Source organism: Lissotriton vulgaris, chromosome 3_1 (genome assembly GCF_964263255.1).
Source record: "Lissotriton vulgaris chromosome 3_1, aLisVul1.2, whole genome shotgun sequence".
In the NCBI taxonomy this organism is placed as follows: Eukaryota; Metazoa; Chordata; class Amphibia; order Caudata; family Salamandridae; genus Lissotriton; species Lissotriton vulgaris.
In genome coordinates, this window is record NC_141689.1 from 1,735,923,207 (window position 1) to 1,735,935,829 (window position 12,623).

The following is a 12,623-nucleotide window of genomic DNA, read 5'->3' on the forward strand; positions in this document are numbered from 1 at the left end:
ACTGATGGTGCAATGGGCTTGCTCCTATTTGCAAAGGCCACATAAAGTCACCCTGCATGACTTTTCATGGCCTTGTAAATAAGGGGCCCTTTCACTCACTACTCTGCGTGAAAAGGGTGTTCCTTGGGTTTTGCTGTGGGTTTTCCCACGCAACATCCATGAAACTTGACGCATTCACAGATTTACAACATTTAGTAAAACTAGGAATGCGTTAAAATCCTTCACCTCTCCAACGGAGGAGTAGGAATTGCACAACGAGGAGAAATACTTTTATTTCTTCTTATTTTTTCCCTCTTTCTATGTGTGCTGCAGAAGGCCATTAATGACTGTATTTGTGCATGATGGTGTCCCTTCCTGTATAATAAAATGATCCCTGCAGCGCAGCCACCCTTGCAAAATGATGCAAGGTTGCCTGCGCTGGTGCATGACTCCCAATTGGGCACCAGCACAGGGGAAAGCACAGGGATGCGTTGTATTGTTGTTAATAGAATGCATACCTTTGGAAATGACGAAGCACAGCACAGCTAAATGGCTTGCGGCACCGAGCTGTGTTATTTTCTTGTAGATGTGGCCGACAGTGTTCAAGTGGCGGGAAGATTCTTTGCACAGCACATTGTGAGAATAGGTTACATCTACTCCTCTTCCTCGTGAAAGAGATGTTTTTCATTGAATATGGCAGTCAATTGTATGCTTCAGAGTAAAGAGGTAACAATAGGTGGAACGAGGTAACTGGATCTGAGCAAGTTTGCACAATACCGAGGATTATAATAGGTCAATTTAAATTCCATGCTTGTATTCTTACATTTAAAAGTAATATCCTATTCGTTTTTAGGGCTTCATAGCGCAAAGGCTCACTGTAGAATAAAATTGCAAATCAACAGTTTTATCCATTTTATGGATTCCAGATATTCGGCCCAGGAAGATTTGTCCTTCAAATGTCTTAAATGATGTGTAAAATGACTGAGTTTCCAGTTGGAAAGCGGAAATCTTAAACAATTCTTATTAGTTGTATTTTAATCTATTTGCAAGGATTCAGTAGTTGGTGCAACAAGATACTCTTGGCCCTTTCCGAGTTCTGTTGATATCTCAATTTTAGTGCAAATAGGATTTTGAGCCTGAAACAATATTCCACGTTAGGGCACCAGCGGAATTTTCTCTGCATGCTTTGCCCCAGGCAAAACCAAGTGAGTTTTCCCCACAGAAAAACTGCATCAGTTTGAGTTGTCATTCTTGCGAATGGGGGGAAACAGTGATTCTGAATTATACACCATTCTGAGGTGTGAATGTCGAAATAAAACCCTAATGGGCTTGATACATGCTAAGAAAAGGGTACACAACCCGAATGTGCCATTCTGAATATAATTTTCTCGGATATAGTCATTGTCCAAGCATGTGAATTTCTACACAAACATACACACCGCAAAGGCCTGCTAATAGCTGAGCCACAACATTTAAAGAGAACAGGCCTATTAGGACAGGGGAGGCATGTCTGCTCGCTGAACATTGTTACAAGAGAAAACAATGTGTCTGTTTCTTGTCATCTGCAGGAAAATAAAACATCTTCATTTCCAGTATCAGTCTCAGAGTACATCCATTGCCTTACCATTTGGGATGTACAGTGATATAAGATCCTTTCATGACAATGAGGCAGGCAAAGGCTGCAGAAAGAAAGGATGCTGCCTTCTGCTTTGACCTCGAGGGCTCCTCCGGTGTGGTTTCATGATATATATACTTTATGGTCCCTTTATCTTTCTTTGATACCATCTCTTAAAAGCACAGAAGATTGTTGGTACTTATAGTGTATCAGATACCGCTGAGACCACTAGGCTCGCCAGGCTCCAGTTCCAGTGATAAAAGCCTGTCTCGAACAGCAGGCCTTATCTATTATTGTCTCGTGTGCTTACTCTCTTCCTCTAGTCTACAAGACCCTGCTATTGATTTCTGCTCGTACAGAATGTAATACGAGGTCTACAAGAACAACAGCATTAACAATTAGAACAGAAAAGGCATACCTGCACAAAGCCATCTTTAGGCACAGGAAACACATCTCCAACAATGTATCATATTTGATATAATTTTTCTTAAGTTCAACAAAAATTGGTTATACAGCCGATTGATGCAAATATTTCACGACACATTATTAATACAATTGGAGAACAACAATTCATGAACATTAATTCTTACGGATATGTTACTGAATATATTTTCAATGTGAAGCAAGCTGGAGTGTGTTAAAATAGCTCTATGTGTTTCACGCGTCCCTCTTTTTTATAAGCAATAAGTGTATGGATTTCCTATCGTTCTGTTCAAAAGACATAACTAGCCCTGTGCAAGATTTTTCGTATACAGACATAATGAAGCTTTTTGGCCAGATTTTAAAAAATGCAAAATGTGCAAATTTCCAGCATTTTCTGTAACAAAAAATCCTGCTGATTATTATCTGTGAGATACTAGTTCTGAGTAGTAGAAAATATTTTTCCACGGACATTTTCGCCTCGAACTAGTCTTCTTTTGGTAGATTGTGCTCATCTCTAATTTATTATTTTCATCATGAATTCTGCAGACTCCAGTGCTCTAAATAAAAATGAACGTGAACTGTGAGAAATAAGTTGTGAGCACACTTGTGGCTTAATTAAACAACTATGGGCAGATGCTATGGGTATTGAAGCAGCGCTGGATGGAGTCTGAATCATGGAAATCATTGGTGCAAATTCAAGTTGCACTTGAGTGGATGGACCTTTAACTCAATCTGAGACTTAACCGCTGCAGTCCAACAATATAACAAAGACAGTGAAGTACAATCTTCCCCACAAGGAAAAAAGAGAATAGTCAATATTCTAACCATAATGGTGTATTAGCAGATCAGTAAAGTTATAAACCCAAGTCAATAAAATTAGTTAGAAATCAATAATAAGCTCATTATAGTATGATTGGGCCTAGTCCAAAGCAATTCAGGGTAACACACACAAAGAGAGTTATTTAAAGATTGTCATATGCAAATCAAACATGATTCAAAGTCCCCCTGAAGGTAAATTCCCTAATAATAGGGTAATGATGTAAATGAGTTTTCAGTAAATTTGAGTGGCAGAAATCAGCAAATAAAGCCACTAAAGCTTAACCAAATGAAGGCTCTACCAGTCAAAAGAAAATATAAATGAATGCGGGTTTAAGTGTATGAGCAAAAAATAAAATATGCACATGGTCTAAACAGAGTGGAAGGGGTATCTGCTCTTGAAACATTAAATAGGAGAAGCTGTAATTAACTTGCTCAACAAAGCACAATTAAAACATAAGATTCAGCAAATGGCTACACTGCCTCTAGTTCCTAAGACGTGAGAAACAATCAAATTCACGCGGTTTCTTGTTAAAATGTCATCACCCTTTTTCTCAGGCATCACACAAAGGAAGCTTAGAACTGCAAAGCCTTCAGAAAGATGTATAGGCTGGTGAATCATGGTCAAGCCGTCCGCAACACCAGTGTCAGAAACCCATAATTCTGAACAACCAAGACTATTCATTGGTTTAAACTGCTGATGTTTAGCTTGCCTCCTGAAACAATAGGAAAGAGTGAGATAACACACTAAGGCCCAGATATATAACACTTTTTTGTGGCTCAAACGGGAAATCAGCCCGTTTGAAACTGCAAAAAACGTTCCAGGCATGTACAAATGCTATTTTGTGAGTCACTGACTCGCAAAATAGCATTTGCGACTCTCGCTATTAGGAAGGGGCGTCACCATGCCATTCAGCCGCGGCTGGTAGGGGGAGTACCGGCCGGGCGGTGACGTGGGGAGGGGGGAGGGGGGGGAGGGGGAGGGGCAGGGTGGGTGGTAGTAATGTATGGATTACGGATCTTAACAGGTAAGTAAACATATACATAAATACATATACATAAATAAAACGAATTTCGGAGCGCGCACTGCATCGCATTTGGTGATGCAGTGCAATCATCATACATCTGCATATGCAATCATCGTACATCTGGCCCTAAAGCTAGAAGCACAGTGCGATGTTAGAAGAAATTGCCAAACTGAGACCAACATTTACTATGTCTAACTTAATGTAAACACACTTTAAATATAGTCAAAAATAGTGTGAAAATCACTAACTATGGTCAACCATAATATAGAAGTCACAATTTAGCTATTTGTATGTGATATGCAATTAATATAAATGCTAAGCCCCAAAAAGCTAAAATTGCTAAAATGACCCATGCAGTGCCATACACTTGTGTTCAGATAAGGCCCTTGACTACAAGGTTACCACTGTACTAGCAGAGCAGTCTCCGACGTGGCCAGGTAAAGAGAAATGCAGAGCCCTAAACACTTGCTGAAAATTTCTTAAAAGAATAGGCATAACTTAATGTTCCACTTCAGTATTAAGGGCAAAATTGAAGAGAGACCTATGCAAATATATATCGGTAAATAAAATGCCATCTCCATCACATGGATTGGTGGAGATGCTATAAAAATGAGGTTATTCACCCTATGGCAGGAGGCAGCACAAAGTCAAAGTAACTGCAATCTTGCACTTTGGTGCTTTAAAAGAAATATATATATATTATTGATCAGGTCGATAAAGGTCACTTGCAAAAACATTATCATAACAAAAAGTCATACTGTAATCCAACTGAGTACATATTAAATTAAATACACCAGTACTTTAGGATCTACTATTCCATCCTAAAATGAATAAATATAACACCTCCCCCTACCATTTACGAGTGGAAAGAACGAAACAGACGCCCTATGCAAATTAATGTCTCGTTACAGTTACATGAATGTATCACAATAATTATAATGCACTGACATAAAATGTAGGGCTAACTACCACCTGGGCCACCCATTGAAACCAGCACTTGACCGTGAGAGAAATTCACGTACACGCTGCCTAATTGTCTGAGAGGTCGCAGGCTTTACACATGAAGGTGTGAACAAATCATAGCTGTTACTATAGTTAGCTAATTGAACGCTCCACTTCAAATTTCCCAACATCTTCTTAAGGGCCCAATTCTTTGTGCATACAGTTTTTCTTTTTGTATCACTTGCTTCATTTTGTTCACCCACGAAGCATAGGAGGGAGCTTGGGAGGACTTCCACTTTTGCAAGATCAGAGATTCGGCCACCCGAGTAACGATAAACAAGAACTGTTTCTGTCATAAAGAAATTTGACTTTGGGGCACTGTTAATCCAAATAGCGCACAAGTGGGATCAGAAGCTCTGGAAGCTTGTAGCTTTGCACTAATCACCTGGAATACCTTTATCCAAAAGTGGGTCAGGGCGGAACACGTGGAACATGTATGAAGCCAGTCACCTTTATTATGTCCCCACCTAAAACACGCAGCTGAACAAAAGGGAAACATTTGTTTGATACAAAAAGGCGTGTAATAAAGCATCCACATGAATAAAAGGTCCTTCTTTTGTAGTTAGTTCCCCTGATAGCTTTATGGGCCATTAAAATGTACCTGCCGCAGGTACCTTGATCAATCTTATAACATGGGAAGGCCTCAATCTTGGTCAAGGGACTGCCGTTTCACACAATTTCTAATGCAGCATATGCCAACTCCTGCCAAACCGCTGATGAAACAAGCTTGACTAATATTTGCTGCTACCAAGTTGGTTTTTGGCTGAATATTCTTTGTAAAGTGGTTGATTTGGAGATATTTTATCGTATTTATTTCATTTTCAGTGTAACACTCATCATGTAGTGGATATCACTGCACTATGGAAAGCCATGTAACATAGGCAGAAGTACTGTGTAAGGCATATGGCTGAGATACCCGCCACCCCCTCTCAACACAATCCCCAAGGATGGGAAACCGGAAACGGTTCTGAACTTTTGGAAGGCGGGAGGGAGTGACCCTCCCGGCCGTATTTATTAAAATATGAAACAAAATCAAAACATTAAAATAACAGTTTCATATTATGTACAATTTCATTTCCACATTACGATGTTTGGCTAACCTTAACAGATCTCTAATACCAAGGTTCTCCTAGCCGAACTAACATCCTACAAAACATTTGACTTGAAATTGTACACCTAACGTTAAGGGCCAACGGCAAGGTCGTAACCGGTGTCAGATCCCTAAACCAGAAATACCCCCACTCACTTATGAGGGGAGCGACCGCACAGAGGCGTACCTCAAGTGCATCTACCAATTTCCCTTGGACTTGACGGGGGCTCCAATGAACTCGACGCCATTTAACGGTCGTCCGAGGACTCGTGTGAGGTGTCTAAAAGGTAGAGTAAACCCCCTCCCGAACCCCACACAACTTACCCCATCTGCCGTCGCAGATGGCCTGGCCCCGGGAAATTCCCCAGGAGGGCCCGTAGCCCCTCCTATCCAGGAAGGGGCCTTGACCACCTTTCCTTTCCTTCCGGCGGCCTATCCTTAGAAGGGACCGCCTCCCCGTTGAGGGGCCAATGGCCACCTCCCCCGAGCGCTCCCATCCGTAATGGGTGACGCCCCCCCATAGGGATCTTCCAATTACTGCTCACCGATCATGACCTTACCACCACAGGCCGGATAGTTGACCGGCTATCCGGACCCCCCACAAAAAACTCCTGCCTAAAGGTCATGTTTTAAACTCTTTAGCCAAGCTATGAGGTCTCCTATGAGCAACTCATTCCCCACTCGGGACAAATGAACCCCATCCCCCAAATACATACTGTCCCCTTTGATACAACCATGCGAAACAGAATGCAGTGTACTTGAACGAAACAATCTACTCACTTTGTTATTTATTTTCTTTACTGAATGATTCAGAGCAGAAACCGAAATAGCCCCCCGCCACACTTTTCGTGGGATCATATGGGACCATGCAATTGTGCACCCTGGAACTCTTCTTGCCAACCAACTTACTGTGGAAAGCATCGCCTCAAGAAGAAGTCGTCTACCAGTGGCCACCAAATCATTGCCCCCAAGATGGACTATGATTATATACGGCGGTGACCTTGTCCGCCCTAACAAACCCTCAAAAAAGGATTGAAACTGGTCAATACAGAGCCCGCCCTTTCCGTAGAAGGACACACTGTACCCGTATTCCCCAGCCACGTGAATCATGTCACCTGCTTTGAATACGTCCGCGGCACGCCTCACGTATGAGTGGCCCACGACCCACACCTCCTTTTTCACAGCCGGTGATGTTTGACCGCTGGTCCCCAGGTGTCGGGTCGACTGCACAGTCCGCCCCGCCACGTAAGCTTGCGTAACTGAAAACCAAACAAAAACAAGAAGCGTGAGTACATTATTACAGCTTCACAACATGTGCAACCGCACATACCTCTTATAACAGTTCGAGGACCAACGCCCCAAACGTTTTACTCTTTCCACACTCAGACCCCTGGCTGTAGCCTCTGTAGCAGCCCCTATCCGAAAGGAATGGGTCCCGAACTCGCCGGGGTTCAAGCCCGCGGCCGAAATCGACATCGCAAGCACCCGCTGGAACTGAAACCTCGTCAGTGGGGTGGCGTCAGCGTGTCTCAACAAGGTCCCCCCCCATGATGCCACCCTCTGCGCCAAATATTCCTCTACGCAAACCACAGGGCACATGGGAGACCCGGGAATCCTATGTATGACTATGCAGTCCCCAATCGCACCCTGATCGGTCTTGGATCTGACAAACGAGACAGCCATTGTCTCCCCCTTAACCTGGATGTGCTCACGGCACAGTCCCCCCACCGTATCCTGCTTGTTCTTCGCCACCAGTTCGCTTACCCGCATAGCCCCATGGAATGCTAGCGCAAAAGCGGCTCGGAATAACACTGTTTCATACTGGGATGAACATGTCGCAGGGAGCACAGAAAATATCAGGGCCAACCTATCCAGACCTATCGGGTGCCTCTCATCTACTCTGCGACCCTCAAGGCGTTGCCACCCACGGAGCGCTTTCTGCACCACAAAAGACGCTGTCGGGTCCTGGATCCCATGAGCCCTTGCCATAAAGGAAATGGCGGCCCGATGCCTCTGGGCCGTAGCTACTGATTTGCCTGCCTGATGTAAATACAGCAAAAATTTTACGACAAGCTCTTCCTGTCCCCAAAGCTCCCCCCCAGCAGAACCCAAAAAGGACCAATAGGAACGGAACGCCCCTTCATATGCCTCCCTTGTCCTGGGTGCTAAACTCTCTCCCACGAGGTTTTGTAGTTCGGGGCACCGAGAGACCAGAGAGCTTCGGGAAAGGGTGCTGCCACCAGGTCCGCTGTGGGCAGAAAACCCCAGAAGGCCCGCATACGGAAACGAGAAAGCGCATCAGCCGCTTGGTTCAGTACCCCCGGGACATGTCTTGCCCTAAAGAGCACATTCAACTGCATACACAATAACACAATTTCTTTGAGCAGTCTCAGAATCCATTTGCAACGTGCTGCCTGACTATTGATACACTCAACCACAGTCATGTTATCAGACCAGAACACCACAGAGTGATCCCGAAACCCCTCCGGCCATGTTTTTAAGGCCACCAAAATAGGGAACAGTTCAAGGAAAGCAATGTTACTCGTCAGCCCGCACTCGTGCCACCATGATGGCCATTTTTGAGCCGACCATTGTGTACCAAATATGGCACCAAAACCTATACTCCCCGCCGAATCTGTCCACAGCCCCAGCTCCTCGGAGGACACCGCCGGTTTGTTCCAGACAATTCGACCATTGAAATCCGCCAAAAATGCCAACCAAATGGGCATGTCCTGGCGAACCTCTGCCGAGAGCCTCGTGCGGTGATGTCCTTCCCTCAGGCCGACCATGGCTTGTGCAATCGAGCGGGAAAAGGGGCATGCCATTGGCATTACTCTCAGGGCAAAATTCAACTGACCCACCACCTGTTGCAATTGATGCAGGTTTACTTTTGTCGCACGAATACATGTTTCAAGGGATGTCCTGAATTTTAACACTTTTTCCCTGGGTAATCTAAAACAACCTTCTTCCGAGTCTAGCTCGATCCCCAGAAACTCGAGCAAAGTTGAGGGACCCACAGTCTTACCTGGCGCCAATGGCACACCAAATTGATTCATTAAGACACAAAATTCATGTAATGCCTGTCCACACTCAGGATCCCCGGCTGCCCCCAAAAACAGAAAGTCATCGAGATAATGCATAACATGCTGAAAACCCGTCTTCCTTGTGAATACCCATTGCAGAAAACAACTGAACTTTTCAAAATAGGCACAGGATATCGAGCACCCCATTGGCATACATCTATCCATGTAATAGCGACCCTGAAACATAAAACCAAGGAGACGCTGATCGTCCGGGTGTACCGGGAGCAACCGGAACGCTGACTCGATGTCTGATTTTGCCATCAGCGCCCCGGGCCCCAGGCGATTCAACATGGCAACGGCCTCATCGAAAGATGCGTACCGCACCGAACACACTTCCGGGTCTATCGCTTCATTCACGGAAAGACCACGTGGGGCTGACAAGTTATGTATCAGCCGAAACTCACCCGGGTCCTTCTTGGGGACCACCCCTAAAGGGGAACAAACAAAGTTAGCAACCGGTGGCAAATCAAATGGACCGGCGACCCGACCTCGAGTCACCTCCTTCCCAATCTTTACCTGTACCACCGCCGTATGCTGAAAGACCGACAGTTGATTCTTACAGTTTGCTACACCCTGAAAATCCCCCACTGGGTTTCGGAAACCATATGAAAACCCGTCTCGCAACACCCCAGCGGAAGCATGATCCGGGTATTCGTTGAGCCAAGGAATCATTGCCATGGTATCAATCGGAGTAGGTAAAGGCGCCCCTCGGACTATTTCAGACCTGTTTGGCGCTTCCCCTACCACCGTTATCACCCGTTTTGGCTCTGCACATGGACTCAGGATGGGATGGCTGCCCGCACCCCCCACATTCATGTCTGAACTTGCATGACCCCTGGGGCCTCGTACATTTTCCCCTGTTAAAATTCCAACAAATCCCCCTTTTACCTGCGTTGCCGCTCGACTTCGAGTGGTACTCGTTACCTGCACCCGTCCGAAAGGGTGTCCTAGAGGATTGGCGGGAAGATTCACCCCTGTTACTCCCTGACAATGGCACTTTTAACATTCCTGAACTCTCCATTTTTTGCCATGAAACAGAGTCGTAACAATCCCAAGTCAGAACTGGGTCGTGCTCCTTAGCTTTTCTAAAAATATTGTCATAACAGAACCACTGATTGCCCCCGTACGATACGGAATACTCCATGATACGTGACTGATAAATAGGCAACTCGGTCAGCAACTCGGGCCTGCGCTCGCCCATGATGGAGGTAAAAATGCCCCACGCTCTGCCCCAAGTACCTATGTTCTCATCAACCTTAAAGGCGGCCATTTTTGCGCACCAAACACCCGGATGCATGAGCTCCTTTTGGCTCTTACATTGCTCCATCTCATAATGGTCGGTAAGCAAAGAAAAAATGTTCACATACTTATTCGCCCAAATCTTTTCCTTAATTTCCTGTGGAACATGCTGGGCCACCTTCTCCCTTCGTGAAGGTACAGACCCCTCCCCCGCGATCGGCAATGGCCGCTTACCTGAACCAGATGCTGCATTTGCCGCCGGACTTGGGCCTGTTGCATTTTCCGCCGCCGGAACTGGCGGGGTAACAGAAGATGGTGCCTTCGCAGCCTCTCTAGATTCCCGCAGTTGTCTCATTACTGCCCGGGCGTCGTCAGCCGTGGTGCCCTCACTATCTTTTCCCAACCACGCTGCTAATTGTGCCGCTAACTCGGGAGGCATATCTTCCCCGATCACGGGGGTGATCGGATGCCCCTCCTTTGGAACCGGGGTTGGCTCCTCAAGTGGGGTATCGGGAACCGGGGTTTCCCCCCCAAGTGCCCCCCTTTTGGACCTCTTGCCTCTCCCACTAGGGACTACTCCTGGCAAAGCTGGTCCGATGACTCGCTTCGGTCCTCCCTCCCCGTTCTTAGCCGCCATCTGCTTCTTCAAATCGGCTACCTCCTTTATGAGCATGCGGAGCATCTGATCGGTACCGACCCGCTTTCCGACCTTCTTGCCTGGCATTCTCAACGAAGATATCTGTAACACAAAAGGAAAGATTACAACGTTCAAAATTGGCTCTTCGTTCCGTCTCGAGCTCACGTGCAGCGGGGAGGTGCAGCTTCAGAGCACAGGAACAAGAGGATGCTTTCTTGGCTTGTTGCTCCTTTTATCTGTCTTCGGGCGGGCGTAAACCCGCCTCCGCCTGCCTCCGAGGGCGTGGCCGGCCGCGTCAGTGTCTAGGACAACCCACTCCAGGGCGGGAAAAAGGCGCGCCCCAGCTACGCCGCTTCGGGCATACCAGCCGAGACTCGCCTCCCGCCCAAGATGGCTTCCCGGGGGGATCGTGGTACTCCACCATACGTTCGGGGGGACCGAATGGTCGCCCCTTTCCAGAAATAGAATACTCATTATTTTGGAAAAAGCTAAGTTGTGAGCTTCTTTCTGAATCCAAGGTAGTCATTAGTGTAGTGTAGTTATAGAGGAAGTAAATTTCCAGTGTGCTGCACCTAGATGGGTGAAAGACAACCTCCAGCTCTTGCTTTTTTCACTCGTTTAGTTTTAACCAGCGCAAGATTGGACACCCTCAGACTTCTTGTGGGGGTGTGAAACTCCAATTGAGATCGGAGGATCACAGAACGAGTGTTGTGAAGGGCCCTCTGTGCATTGCACAGAGTTTTGAATTTAGCCCTCAGATGAATAGGTAGCCACTGCAGGATTTTAAGGCAGGCAGAAGTCAAGCTTGACTTGTCTTGGATGCATAAGTTTAATAGTAATATTTTGAATCATCTGCAGGCGGGAGAAAAGATGGTCCGACATCCCATAGTTCAATTGGCTTATTACAAGTGCTTGGACTATGGTTCTACACCAATCGACCTGAATCCAGTGGATCAGTTTCAACCGACCATAATATTTGCCACAGATAGCAATAACTTGCTCGTACATTGATATGAGAAGGAGAATTCAGAGGGAATTATGGGGTTGCCTGCCATCAGCTGGTCCCAAAAATGTCATTTTTCCAGACACCATGAAATTGCTAAATTTAAAGAATCCCATTTTTTCCAACCCCTTACAGTGCCAATCTCCACCTGTAGACCTAACAGGTCACTTTCCCTATATGCATATAAGATGGATTTGGGGAAACTGAACTTGAATTCCAGTATATATGAAAACATTTACCTAGTACGCTTTGGGAGTTAGGGAATTAATAAAAAGACGGAGAGCTGAGTATCCGCTTCTCAGAGTATTTGCTGGAGGTAAAAACTATTTAACAGGTTGCTTGATGTTGCAGCCCAAATGACCCAATTCAGAAAAGTCGCTTGGTGATATTTCTTCAAGTTTGAGTATATTTAGCAATAAACATTAATATTCAAGGAGTAACAGCAAGTACAACAAAGTACATTACATTAAGATAAGAGTGTATATCAAGAATCATTCTATGTAAAATTGAAAAAGCAAAAAGGAAAAAATGGGAGGGGAGGTAGGAAGGGAAAGAAACATGGGATAAAAAAACATATACACTATTATCATCTAAAACTCTATTATAGTCTTAAAAAGAAAAATAACACATGGAGTTACATTCTGTATGCATAGAAGGCAATTTAAAATGTAAAACCACAAGTTGTAAAAAAGAAAAAAAAAACATCTA